The sequence below is a fragment of the Schistocerca serialis genome, chromosome 1 (assembly GCF_023864345.2).
Source record: "Schistocerca serialis cubense isolate TAMUIC-IGC-003099 chromosome 1, iqSchSeri2.2, whole genome shotgun sequence".
Classification (NCBI taxonomy): domain Eukaryota; kingdom Metazoa; phylum Arthropoda; class Insecta; order Orthoptera; family Acrididae; genus Schistocerca; species Schistocerca serialis.
The window spans coordinates 1,252,993,519-1,253,008,360 of record NC_064638.1 but is presented as its reverse complement, the minus strand read 5'-3'; the positions used below and the strand labels follow the sequence as shown (position 1 = coordinate 1,253,008,360).

Sequence of the window (14,842 nt, the reverse complement as noted above, 5' to 3'; positions counted from 1 at the left end):
AGTAATCTGCCAGAGATTACTTAATTCAAAGGACATTGTAGTTTGAATATTTAAAAAGGCTTTTGATTTTGGTGACAGAGTACCTATAGCTAAAATAATTCGAAAATTTGGCGTTAAGTCCAAACTGGCAAACCTAATCCGTGAGACACAGGTACAGTCTCTAAAGTAAAATTTATGGGAGAAATTTCACAGCCTTCCAAAATAAAAACAGGTGTACGACAAGGTGATGGCCTATCCCCAACTCTTTTTAATAGTGTGTTAGAGAAAATAGTGACCGTTTGGGACGAAAAACTTATTGAAACATACTCCGAATAACCTGGGAACAAAGGTTTCCTATATCACCGAGCGAGAGAGGTGGCCCACTGGTTAGCACAATGGACAATTTGAAGCATTCAGAGAATGTACTGCGTCTCTAACGACGTTCACGCGACGTTCAAACCTGCTCTTACTTCTTTCCTTGTTCTTTACGAGTATATTTTCAGAAATTCGTGACAAAAAATGTGAAGCTGTAAACGGTTTACTAAAGGGACTAGACGAAGAGAAGGATTGACAAAATGTGAGAAGGTAGGTGGTAGAAACTGATTTATTGAGCCGAGGGTGAGAAGATTTCTGTCGTACTTCCAATTAGTCGTTACAATGCCACCTAAGAATTCACCAGTAGCAGTTTGCGAATTTATGTTGATCAGTAAATTAATTGATGAAAGGAGAAAATGTAAAAATGCAGTAAATGAAGCAGGCAAAAAGGAATAAAAACGTCTCACAAATGAGATCGACAGGAAGTGCAAAATGGCTGAGCAGGCATGGCTAGAGGACAAATGTAAGGATGTAGAGGCTTATCTCACTAGGGGTAAGATAGATACTGCCTACAGGAAAATTAAAGAGACCTTTGGAGAAAAGAGAGCCACTTGTATGAATATCAAGAGCTCAGATGGAAACCCAGTTCTAAGTAAAGAGGGGAAAGCAGAAAGGTGGAAGGAGTATATAGAGGGTCTATACAAGGGCGATGTACTTGAGGACAATGTTATGGAAATGGAAGAGGATGTAGATGAAGATGAAATGGGAGATATGATACTGCGTGAAGAGTTTGACAGGGCACTGAAAGACCTGAGTCGAAACAAGGCCCCAGGAGTAGACAACATTCCATTAGAACTACAGACGGCCTTGGGAGAGCCAGTTCTGACAAAACTATACCATCTGGTGAGCAAGATGTACGAGACAGGCGAAATACCCTCAGACTTCAAGAAGAATATAATAATTCCAATCCCAAAGAAAGCAGGTGTTGACAGATGTGAAAATTACCGAACTATCAGTTTAATAATGATGATGATTAGTGTTTTAGGGCGCACAACAGCGAGGTTATCAGCGCCCGATCAGTTTAATAAGCCATGGCTGCAAAATACTAACACGAATTCTTTACAGACAAATGGAAAAACTGGTAGAAGCCGACCTTGGGGAAGATCAGTTTGGATTCCGTAGGAAATGTTGGAACACGTGAGGCAATACTGACTTATCTTAGAAGAAAGATTAAGGAAAGGCAAACCTGCGTTTCTAGCATATGTTGGTTTCACACAGCAGAAATGCATTAAGGGCAAATGTGAAATTTTGTCACAGTCCTCTCCAACCAGCATCAATCCAGGCCAACAACCCGTGTCGCAATCAGAACTACAAACAGGCAGAAAGCTAACATTGCTAATAGCACAGCAAACCCGGAAGATTGCTAACCTCATCTGAGCACGGGGCCTGAATCGTAAACTCAGCAACTTGACGTCAATGAGGTGAAGATAAAATGTCATTGTAACAGCAACACAGCTTGATATCGTAATTTCTGACGAACATCTATGAGCCTGCTGAAACGCCAAAGAGAGGAGTGGTGAAGACCGCTGATAAACCAGGAAAAGTTGGCAGCATTCGGTCGTCACCGGCCACGCACAACGTCATTGCCTCAACAGGACAGTAATACAACTCAAGATTCCGAGCCTTCCCATAATATACGTTGCAATACATCATCTACGGGGCCATATCTGTCATATACTATGCCAAGCTGACTCTTATCTCCAAAACCGCTACCTGTCGTTCTACTGCATTCGGTCGCTGTGAGCTGCCAACCTCGCAAGAAGCGATGACCGGAAGTGATGACTGAGCCGAAATGCTGATGTGTGGTACACTGTCCACATGTCACAGAGTTCGGGAGGCACGCTAACTCCTGCTGACCCCAAACTACTGGCCATTAAAATTGCTACACCACGAAGAAGACGTGCTACAGACGCGAAATTTAACCGAGAGGAAGAAGATACTGTGATATGCAAATGATTGGCTTTTCAGAGCAGTCACATAAGGCTGTCGCCGGTGGCAACACCTACAACGTGCTGACATGGGGAAAGTTTACAATCGATTTCTCATACACAAACAGCAGTTGACCGGCGTTGCCTGGTGAAACGTTGTTGTGATGCCTCGTGTAAGGAAGCGAAATGCGTACCATCACGTTTCCGACTTTGATAAAGGTCGGATTGTAGCCTATCGCGATTGCGGTTTATCGTATCGCGACATTGCTGCTCGCGTTGGTCGAGATCCAATGACTGTTAGCAGAATAAGGAATCGGTGGGTTCAGGAGGGTAATACGGAACGCCGTGCTGAAGCCCAATGGCCTCGTATCACTAACAGTCGAGATGGCAGGCATCTTATCCGCATGGGTGTAACGGATCGTGCAGCCACGTCTCGATCCATGAGTCAACAGATGGGGTCGTTTGCAAGACGACAACCATCTGCGCGAACAGTTCGACGACGTTTGCAGCATGGACTACCAGCTCGGAGTCCATAGCTGCCGTTACCCTTGACGCTGCATCACAGACAGGAGCGCCTGCGATGGTGTGCTCAACGACGAACCTGGGTGCACTTCCTTTCCTCCCCTCCCACGAATCAACCGACCAGCCAACCAACCAACCATTAAATTTGCTACTGGCGGCTAGTCAGAGATGAAGGGGGGGAGGGGTCAGTTCACTTAACACATGATCTTAGCTTGTCCTGACCCTGACTGCAACTGCTGAACCACACCTTGTAATGTTTCACCTTACTTACGAACGATATTCATTTTACTGCTCACGTGTTTTTATTCGTTGTGTTTAAGCGGTGGCAGATTCACCAGCAGTAGCAGCATGTGTTTCTACGATTTTGCCGATTTTGCTACTGCCGTAACATGAGAAAGGGAAGGGAAAACTGAACTTATATTATGCACAACAATAAACAGCTTCTAGACGGAATCATAGGCCAACATTACTCTGAACAGTTCTGCGGCAAGTGTCAGAACATTATACAAATGTCACTCATAGCTGGTACTGACTTAGAGCAAGGCAACACATGTCCTGATAAATCATAAAGTCAGCATCTCGTTGGTGCTATGTGGTAGCCTTTAAATCGGTCGCGGTCCGTTAGTATACGTCGGACCCGCGTGTCGCCACTATCAGTGATTGCAGACCGAGCGCCGCCATACGGCAGGTCTAGTCTAGACTCCCTAGCACTCGCCCCAGTTGTACAGCCGACTTGCTAGCGATGGTTTACTGTCTACAGACGCTCTCATTTGCAGGGACGCCAGTTTAGCATAGCCTTCAGCTACGTCATTCGCTACAACCTAGCAAGGAGCCATATTCTTCTAGAATGTATTCTGAACATATAATATTGTGAATCATGTACCGTCAAGAGCGACGTTCATCATTAATAGATTAAAGTTAAGTATCAAACTAATTACATCCGCTTTCTGAATTCTCATTCCTTGTCATGTTCGAGACCTCACGTCAGTATAGTTCTTCCCTCCTCACGCCAGCCTCCGCGAGCTAAAACGCGTGCATTTCGGCCTCCACTAGTAACACGGTGTTGGCTCTTCTGCCAACACAACAAAATACATCTCCCTGGTATTTCCTCTATACAATGTCAAGTTTGCAGGTTCCTATAGTTAAACAGGCGACACTCTGAGCGTGTGAAATTAATTTCAAAACGATTCGACATGGCCACAAACTATACCACAATGAGAAAGTCCAACCGAAAAATTATCACTCACCATACTGCGTTTCATGAGGACGGACGTCGAGTCGATAATGAGGATGATGCTTCAAAGGTCGTTCTGTTACGATGGCGGTAGCAGACCCAAACACTTCTGATGCCACTTTATACTGGCCTGGTCTGAGATATCTACTGTCGTCGGGATGACGAACGATGGAGTGAAATGGAGCATGATGGTTAGTACGCTGGGTGTTTATCATGCAGTACCGGAACACGAACCTACTACTTCAGAATTTACAGTCGTGTATTCACCTCTGTAGTGGTCCCCCTGCCAGCAACTGTGCAGCGCACAGCCGCGGCACTTGCTGACGCCGTCTCAGAAACTTCAGAGGACGTCACCCCGGCAGCGCCCGTTCAAGTAAACCCCGTGTCAGGTTGGCGGCAGGTCTCGCTGGCGGCCGGCGCAGCCTTTACAGAGCAGCGACAGCGTGTTACCGGACGAGCCGTGTGGACTTCTAAGGGTTGTGCTCGGGTAATCTCTCAGCAGCTCTCCACGGTGTGAAGATGGTCAGCAGAATAGCCCTTCCACCAAAGAAGTCCAAGGCTGTCGATGATTACCTACAGGTACTACACTACTGGCCATCAACATTGCTACACCAAGAAGAAATGCAGACGATAAATGGGTATTCATTGGAAAAATATATTGTACTAGAACTGACATGTGTTTACATTTTCACGCAATTTGGGTGCATAAATCCTGAGAAATCAGTACCCAGAACAACCACCTCTGGCCGTAATAACGGCCTTGATTCGCTTGGGCATTGAGTCAAACAGAGCTTGGATGGCGTGTACAGCTACAGCTGCCCATTCAGCTTCAACACGATACCACAGTTCATCAAGAGTAGCGACTGGCGTATTGTGACGAGCCAGTTGCTCGGCCACCATTGACCAGACGTTTTCAATTGGTGAGAGATCTGGAGAAAGTGCTGGCCAGGGCAGCAGTCGAACATTTTTTGTATCCGGAATGGCCCGTACAGGACCTGCAACATGTGGTCGTGCATTATCCTGCTGAAATGTAGGGTTTCGCAGGGATCGAATGAAGGGTAGAGCCACGGATCGTAATACATCTGAAAGGTATTGTCCAGTGTTCAAAGTGCCGTCAATGAAAACAAGAGGTGACCGAGACGTGTAAGCAATGGCACCCCATACCATCACGCCGGGTGATATGCCAGTATGGCGATGATGAATACACGCTTCCAATGTGCGTTCACCGCGATGTCGCCAAACACGGATGCGACCATCATGATGCTGTAAACGGAACTTGGATTCATCCCAAAAAGTGACATTTTGCCATTCTTGCACCCAGGTTCGTCGTTGAGTACACCATCGCATGAGCTCCTGTCTGTGAGGCAGCGTCTGCATTATTAGTATAAATTGAGAGTTTATGTTTCCTCTTAGCCTACACAATTTGGCATGGATGAGGGCACTCTACCAACGGTGACTGCCAGTTCACACGTTCTGCGTGAAGAAGACATTGATAGGCGCTGTTAGTGCACCTGGATTATGTAAGAAGGTGAATCACTTGTAAGGAAGTGATCCAAAGGTGATCAAAGCTTTATTACTACGATTTTGAGATTTGTTTAACACAAATGGTGTTTTATCAGTGACACCTATTACACATTATACACTCATGGAAATTGAAATAAGAACACCGTGAATTCATTGTCCCAGGAAGGGGAAACTTTATTGACACATTCCTGGGGTCAGATACATCACATGATCACAGTGACAGAACCACAGGCACATAGACACAGGCAACAGAGCATGCACAATGTCGGCACTAGTACAGTGTATATCGCAGCAATGCAGGCTGCTATTCTCCCATGGAGACGATCGTAGAGATGCTGGATGTAGTCCTGTGGAACGGCTTGCCATGCCATTTCCACCTGGCGCCTCAGTTGGACCAGCGTTCGTGCTGGACGTGCAGACCGCGTGAGACGACGCTTCATCCAGTCCCAAACATGCTCAATGGGGGACAGATCCGGAGATCTTGCTGGCCAGGGTAGTTGACTTACACCTTCTAGAGCACGTTGGGTGGCACGGGATACATGCGGACGTGCATTGTCCTGTTGGAACAGCAAGTTTCCTTGCCGGTCTAGGAATGGTAGAACGATGGGTTCGATGACGGTTTGGATGTACCGTGCACTATTCAGTATCCCCTCGACGATCACCAGTGGTGTACGGCCAGTGTAGGAGATCGCTCCCCACACCATGATGCCGGGTGTTGGCCCTGTGTGCCTCGGTCGTATGCAGTCCTGATTGTGGCGCTCACCTGCACGGCGCCAAACACGCATACGACCATCATTGGCACCAAGGCAGAAGCGACTCTCATCGCTGAAGACGACACGTCTCCATTCGTCCCTCCATTCACGCCTGTCGCGACACCACTGGAGGCGGGCTGCACGATGTTGGGGCGTGAGCGGAAGACGGCCTAACGGTGTGCGGGACCGTAGCCCAGCTTCATGGAGACGGTTGCGAATGGTCCTCGCCGATACCCCAGGAGCAACAGTGTCCCTAATTTGCTGGGAAGTGGCGGTGCGGTCTCCTACGGCACTCCGAAGGATCCTACGGTCTTGGCGTGCATCCGTGCGACGCTGTGATCCGCTCCCAGGTCGACGGGCACGTGCACCTTCCGCCGACCACTGGCGACAACATCGATGTACTGTGGAGACCTCACGCCCCACGTGTTGAGCAATTCGGCGGTACGTTCACCCGGCCTCCCGCATGCCCACTATACGCCCTCGCTCAAAGTCCGTCAACTGCACATACGGTTCACGTCCACGCTGTCGCGGCATGCTACCAGTGTTAAAGACTGCGATGGAGCTCCGTATCCCACGGCAAACTGGCTGACACTGACGGCGGCGGTGCACAAATGCTGCGCAGCTAGCGCCATTCGACGGCCAACACCGCGGTTCCTGGTGTGTCCGCTGTGCCGTGCGTGTGATCATTGCTTGTACAGCCCTCTCGCAGTGTCCGGAGCAAGTATGGTGGGTCTGACACACCGGTGTCAATGTGCTCCTTTTTCCATTTCCAGGAGTGTATACCCACAGATAAAAATGCTCCAGTCTATAGGAAACCATACCATGTACCCAAGCATCTACAAGTATCGATGTAAGCATTTCTTGACCAGCAACTGGCTGAAGGGATAATAGAATATGGTGATAGCCCATGGAGTGCAAATGTCATAATTTTCTCAAAGTAAGAAGAGCAAATTCTTTTGTGATTACAGATACCTAATGCCAAAATAGTCACTGACACATATCCTACCTTTAATGTTACAAAAACATTGGACAATCTAGGTCAATCTAGATACATATCAAGAATGAATCTAATTAGCAGTAGTTCCAGAAGATAGGCTAAAAACTGCTTCGTGACACCAATGGACCATTAACAGCATTGCATAATGCCATTTTGACTTAAATATGCAATGTAGTGGTTAGATTTCAAAGACTGTCGGATGGTGTAATTCTAAGACTGAAACGTAAAAATTGTTCAGCGAACTCAGAAGACATCATTGTATTTTCGAGAGCTATTGAAGAACATGTAAAGCGTTTGAAAGAACTATCTAGCAAACTATGGCCTGCTTTCCTCATGTTTGATGTGTCAGTGAGGATAAATGCCAGCCGGCCGAAGTGGCCGTGCGGTTAAAGGCGCTGCAGTCTGGAACCGCAAGACCGCTACGGTCGCAGGTTCGAATCCTGCCTCGGGCATGGATGTTTCTGATGTCTTTAGGTTAGTTAGGTTTAACTAGTTCTAAGTTCTAGGGGACTAATGACCTCAGCAGTTGAGTCCCATAGTGCTCAGAGCCATTTTTTTTTTTTTTTGATAAATGCCACTTTGCACCAAACAAAGTGAAGATGGGCGCTGAAATAAAAAAAAACCTTGGCCAAAAGCCGACATTGTGGTTCAAATGGCTCTGAGCACTATGGGACTCAACTGCTGTGGCCATAAGTCCCCTAGAACTTAGAAGTACTTAAACCTAACTAACCTAAGGACATCACACACATCCATGCCCGAGGCAGGATTCGAACCTGCGACTGTAGTGGTCGTGCGGTTCCAGACTGTAGCGCCTTTAACCGCTCGGCCACTTTGGTCGGCCCGACATTGTGCCTGGCTTTGAGCACTATGGGACTTAACATCTATGGTCATCAGTCCCATAGAACTTAGAACTACTTAAACCTAACTAACCTAAGGACATCACACAACACCCAGCCATCACGCCGGGAACCCGGGCGTGGGAAGCGAGAACGCTACCGCACGACCACGAGATGCGGGCCCGACATTGTGAATAGCAGAACAAACACAGAAGACATTGCCTCACCTTGTGTGAGCAGGGGCCTGAATCGTAAGCTCAGTGACGAGGAGACAGGATGCCACTCTAACAGTACAACGTGATCCTGCAAGACAGTCAAAATTTCACAAGAACACCTATTAACCTGCTGATACGATGGAAAGGCAACAAGCTGAAGCCCTGAAAGTCAATCTTGCGGGCTAGAGAGACGGTGGACATCGCTGATGAGCCTGGAAAAGCAGGTCACGTTCGGTCATCGCCAGCAAGGCATACTGTCGTTGGCTCAGCTGAGGAGTAGTAAATACTCAGGCTTACGAGCCTTCCCATGTAGTACACCAGCTACTAGACCAAACCTGTGTTATGCTAGTACTGTTAGCCAAGATAACTTCTGCCTTTGAAACGGCTACCCGTTTGGTGGTTGGTGCTTACGGGCGCTCTTCGCCGAGGTTATCTGCGCCGCTGCCTGCCTAATATTCAGTACTCAGTCACTATGAGCTACCGACCTCGCAAGTACTGATGAGAAACGTGGAGACTTGTACCTCCAACAAACGTGATTTTTGGTGCACTCTGCACCAGTCTCAGTATTCAGGCGGCACGCTGAGAGCTGCAGCCACTGACTAGCATCTGTAAGCAATCGTTGACATCCCCGACCTTGCTTGGTGAAAGGGCTGTTCTGTTGTCCATCTCTGCACAGTGCAGAGCAGCTTACAAATCACCCAAGCACACCTCTTTGATGCCCACAAGACTGGTCTGGTAATACGCAGTCACTGTCTCAGGCAGCAATGGCTGCTATGTGGGCTATGCTGGCCGCCAATTTACATGAATGGATGCTGCCGGGATGATGTCCCATGAAGATTTCTGAGACATCGCCATCACATTTCACGGCCATGCAGATCATTGTTCCTGGCCTGAGTACCACCACAGAGGAGAATATGCGATTGTGAACGTTAAAGTACTAAATTATAGCTGGTGAAAAGTTGAAGTTTGAAGACACTGCCATCCGGCTGGAAGCCCGAGAACTCTTCACCAGCTGCATACGCCGGGAAAGAATACATTCACATTTACTAAATTATTGTTCCGGTAATGTTGTATGATTGGCGCCTAGCAAGCTGACTGGCCAGCTACATTGCACTCCATGCTCTGATTTTCTGATAAGAACAGGGATCTCAAGCCCCTAAATTTTTTAAATATTTGTATACAAAAGATCAGAAAATTTATGATGTACGCATTTGTTGTAATGTTAGTGCAGTTTCACTGTCCCTCCTATTTTGTGCAATTGTATCACAATTATTTTCAGCCATAATGGCTATGTTTGTGAACCATGACTGTGTGGGATAAATATTTATCTCAAGTTTCTGCGACCAGTCACTTTTTTTATGATTAATCTAACATAATGCAACGCGTTTCGAACATGTTCTGTTCATATTCAGGCGTTTGTACATACATACATACATACATAGAGAAATGTTACTTAAAAACTAAGTGTTCTAGATTAATCTGGTTTAAGACTGTTTATTGAACTAAGTACTCTAGATTAATCTAGTTTAAGACTGTTTATTTTTAAGTAACATTTCTCTATGTGTGTGTGTATGTATGTATGTATAAATGCCTGAAGATGAACAGAGCAAGTTCGAAACGCGTTGCATTATGTTAGATTAAGCTTAAAATAAAAAGTGACTGGTAGCAGAAACTTGAAATAAGTAAATAAAAAATGGAACATGTTTGCTGAGGAACTAATTGTATAAGTCATCTCGTTCTAATCTATATTTTTATTTTGCATTTGCTCATTCTAAATCTAGTGCCACTTTTTGTTTAATTCTGTTTTACAAGCCTCTTGTTAGAAATTTTGTCTAATGCTGATGGGCATCTAAAAGGGAAAGGAGAGTAACTAACAATTCTTTGATGCGATTTATAAGAATTTCATAGTAATTGTACTTGAATCCCTGTAGCATTGCATTCATACATTTTTATGTGGCTGTTGCAGCTAACCATCTATTCCTGCTAATCGTGTTACTCAGCTGCTGACAGCGATGGAGACTGCTACTTCTCACTTTCAGCTTCTGTCACATCATCATGTGACCAATGCTCAGGGCAGTCAAATAGGAACAATTATTGTACAATTCCTGAACACCAGTCTAACACATTTTATCTCGTATTACCTTCAGATGTAAGCCCCGCTATTGGCCACCCTCCCTCTCTCGCCTGCCCCCTCCACGCACACGTGGACGTCACGGAGGAGGAGGGATGTACATGTCACTCAATATTATTATTTTTCGTTAAAAATTCTTTTATGTTGTAATTTTGAAAACTAATTGAATGTGATCTACGTGACCGGTTGGACTGTCACCTCAGGAGAAGTTTTATGTGTCCCCAAACTGCTGACAACCAATCTCTCTCAACAACCCTTGTAATAAGGAATAGGAAATGCGGGGATGGGGGTCCCGTACTGTTGACTGCTGAAGTAGCGTTGGTTCCAGCCACACGCTCTTTCTGGTAACACCTCCCAGACAGTAAGAACGCATATCCTTCCTCACTCCTTTGCAGACTTAGCACCGAAATTAAATCATTGTACGTGGGATTATCACCTCTCAGTCCCTCCAAGATTAAACAGCGGCCTTTACAGATCACCATGGGCACACACAGTTGCATTCCAAACATAAGGTGTTTGAACTATAGTTCAGTTAAATACTAATAAATTACGAACAAATTATTTGTTGTGTCCTGCTGCCGGTCACGTTATTTTATTTTGTTTTAATTTAACACGTTACAAAGCATATCAAGAACTTTCGATTATCATCAGGCATTCATTTTGCATACAAATGCCAAAAATGTTACTGAGCTGGTCTAAAACTAACTATGTTATAATTTATAAACTATTATATTGTAACGATGCCGTCACTTCTTGAATGAACAATGGGAGGAGGACGAGAGAGGGGAAGGAAATAAGGAAATCACGTCCAATGATTTTGTTATTATTGTTATGTAGGATCCAAAGAGTTGCATCTCGTTGATTGTGGAGTTGTAGGAGATATTTTAGCATCGCTTAAAACATTGTTTCACAAACCTTAAGGACGAGATAGATAGAGTAACATAATATACTAACAACTCGGCGGAATTGATGGATACATGGCGTGAAATCAGTGTGATTACGGCGCAAAATGGAACTGGTCCCGCAACATGAGGCAGCTGAAGGAGCGGGAAAAGACAGTGTGTGGCTATCAGTTACTGTGTATTGTGGTAGAGTTCTTCATTGCAACATGGCCCAAAGATATTTGGATGACTTCACACGGGGAAGAATCGTGGGACAATTGGTATAAGGACAAAGTGTGACGAGTTTAGTCCAGGATTCTGGTACTGCCCACAACATTGTTTTACGTGCATGAGGAGCATTCCGAACCAAAGGAACTACCGTCTGGAAGAGAGGAGGTGGTGTATCACAGGCAAGTACAGCAGCAAATGACGGCTGTACTGCGCAACAGGCAAGAAGGGACACATGCAAAACAGCCACAATTAAAAGAACTGCAAGGCACGCAATCTCACGATCCACAGTGGCGGCGATCTTTCTGCCAAATGACCAGAATCTTTTTTAGTTGTTAGAACAAAAGCGTTGCTTACTTACAATAGTCCTTTCCTAAAACCACTCTGCTTATCCAAGATTATTTATGTTCTGTAATATTTCTTAATCTTCCCCTTATTATCTTGCTGGCCGAAGTGGCCGTGCGGTTCTAGGCACTGCAGTCTGGCGCCGCGAGACCGCTACGGTCGCAGGTTCGAATCCTGCCTCGGGCATGGATGTGCGTGATGTCCTTAGGTTAGTTAGGTTTAACTAGTTCTAAGTTCTAGGGGACTAATGACCTCAGAAGTTGAATCCCATAGTGCTCTGAGTCATTTGAACCAGCCTTATTATCTTGGCTTACAATTTACATCGCACATTCAGTAGACTTGTTGCTGATTAATTTTTATACAATATCCAGTGAAAAGATCAAAGCAGATTTCTGGGAACTGAGGAAGACTATCTTAACAGAAAATGGAACAGATGAGGAATCCAATATGGCAAACACAGTATTTTATTATTATCTCAGGAGCTCGCTTCTTTGCGGTAGAAAAACAAATAAAAAAATAATAAAAAATAAACAATTTGCAAGTATCAAATAGGAAACAGGAATATGTAAAGTATATTCAGTATTTAATTATAGTTTGCAAAATAAATACGTTGAAGGCGACGTGGCAAATAGTGCTTAAGCCACTGACAGAGAGCACCCCGACATGCTCGAGAGAGCTTATTGGCTTTTGGCAGCATCAAGTTTTTTTTGCAAGGCCCGTCTGTGTTCGTTGGATGTGTACTGAGTTTTACAATTACTAAGAATGATAGGACTTAACGTGGCAATCGTTGGATTACGAATCACAGAGCATGCCATGTTTTAAGATGAATAGGCACTCACGCTTTTCAGTTTACAAAGCTGATGCCAGGATAGAATGAAATTTTCACTCTGCATCGGAGTGTGCGCTGATATGAAACTTCCAGGCAGATTAAAACTGTGTGCCGGATCGAGACTCGAACTCAGGACCTTTGCCTTTCGCGGGCTATTGCTCTACCAACTGAGCTACCCAAGCACTACTCACGACCCGTCCTCACAGCTTTAATTCCGCCAGTACTTGGTCTCCTACTTTCCAAACTTCACAGAAGCTCTCCTGCGAATCTTGCAGAACTAGTTTGGAAGGTAGGAGACGAGGTACTGGCGGAATTAAAGCTGTGAGGACAGGTCGTGAGTCGTGCTTGGGTAGCTCAGTTGGTAGAGCATCTGCTTGTGAAAGGCAAAGGTCCCGAGTTCGAGTCGCGGTCCGGCACACAGTTGTAATCTGCCAGAAAGTTTCTGTTTCCAGTATACAGGGTGATTCAAAAAGAATACCACAACTTTAGGAATTTAAAACTCTGCAACAACAAAAGGCAGAGCTAAGCACTATCTGTGGGCGAATTAAGGGAGCTATAAAGTTTCATTTAGTTGTACATTTGTTCGCTTGAGGCGCTGTTGACTAGGCGTCAGCGTCAGTTGATGCTAAGATGGCGACCGCTCAACAGAAAGCTTTTTGTGCTATTGAGTACGGCAGAAGCGAATCGACGACAGTTGTTCAGCGTGCATTTCGAACGAAGTATGGTGTTAAACCTCCTGATAGGTGGTGTATTAAACGTTGGTATAAACAGTTTACAGAGAATGGGTGTTTGTGCAAAGGGAAAAGTTCTGGACGGCCGAGAACGAGTGATGAAAATGTAGCACGCATCCAGCAAGCATTTGTTCGCAGCCCAGGAAAATCGACTCGCAGAGCTAGCAGAGAACTGCAAATTCCACAATCAACTGTATGGAGAGTCCTACGAAAAAGGTTAGTTATGAAACCTTATCGTCTGAAATTGGTTCAAGCACTGTCTGCAGCTGATAAGATTAAAAGAATCGATTTATGTGATTTTATCCTTGCTCAAATGGAAACAGATGAATCTTTCGTTTCAAAGATTGTGTTTAGTGATGAAGCAACTTTCCACACTAACGGGAAAGTCAACCGTCACAATGTCTGTATATGGGGCACTGAGAATCCGCGGGAAACAACTCAGTATGAACGTGACTCGCCTAAGGTGAACGTTTTCTGTGCCATTTCAGCCAATAAAGTTTTTGGTCCCTTTTTCTTCGAAGGTGCTACTGTAACTGGACTAGAGTATCTGGAGATGTTAGAGAATTGGCTGTTCCCTCAGCTCGAACAAGAAGCACAACAATTCATATTTCAGCAGGATGGAGCGCCACCACATTGGCACTTATCTGTCGGTAACTACCTGAACGTCAACTACCCGAGGCGATGGATCGGCCGCCAGGCAGCCCGTGACAGAGCACTTCATCACTGGCCTCCAAGAAGCCCTGATCTTACCCCCTGCGATTTTTTCTTATGGGGGTATGTTAAGGATATGGTGTTTCGGCCACCTCTCCCAGCCACCATTGATGATTTGAAACGAGAAATAATGGCAGCTATCCAAATTGTTACGCCTGATATGCTACAGAGAGTGTGGAACGAGTTGGAGTATCGGGTTGACATTGCTCGTGTGTCTGGAGGGGGCCATATGGAACATCTCTGATCTTGTTTTTGAGTGAAAAAAAACCTTTTTAAATACTCTTTGTAATGATGTATAACAGAAGGTTATATTATGTTTCTTTCATTAAATACACATTTTTAAAGTTGTGGTATTCTTTTTGAATCACCCTGTACTTTTCTTTACACTTGCACTATGGGCTTTGTAATCACGAAATATAGTATGCCCAAGGTATAAGAAGCCCCGCTTCGTAAGGAACACGATGTGATTTTACTGTCGCCCGGGTGCCCGCTCTTCCGAAGACGTGAGGGGCGCTTCTAACGGTCACAGTCTCAGTTGTAGCTTGAAAATGCCGTGGATATCTTTTCGTCGTGTTCTTTGTTGTGCAAATAAAGTGGACTCTATTCTGTGGATCAAAGGATGTG

The 14,842-nt window shown here is 45.3% G+C and overlaps 1 protein-coding gene across 1 annotated transcript in view; it reads right to left on the bottom strand.

Moving 5' to 3' along the window:
* Nucleotides 1–14,842, bottom strand: part of LOC126456738 (Down syndrome cell adhesion molecule-like protein Dscam2) — a 427,689-nt gene that overhangs the window by 400,569 nt on the left and 12,278 nt on the right. The window lies entirely within an intron of this gene.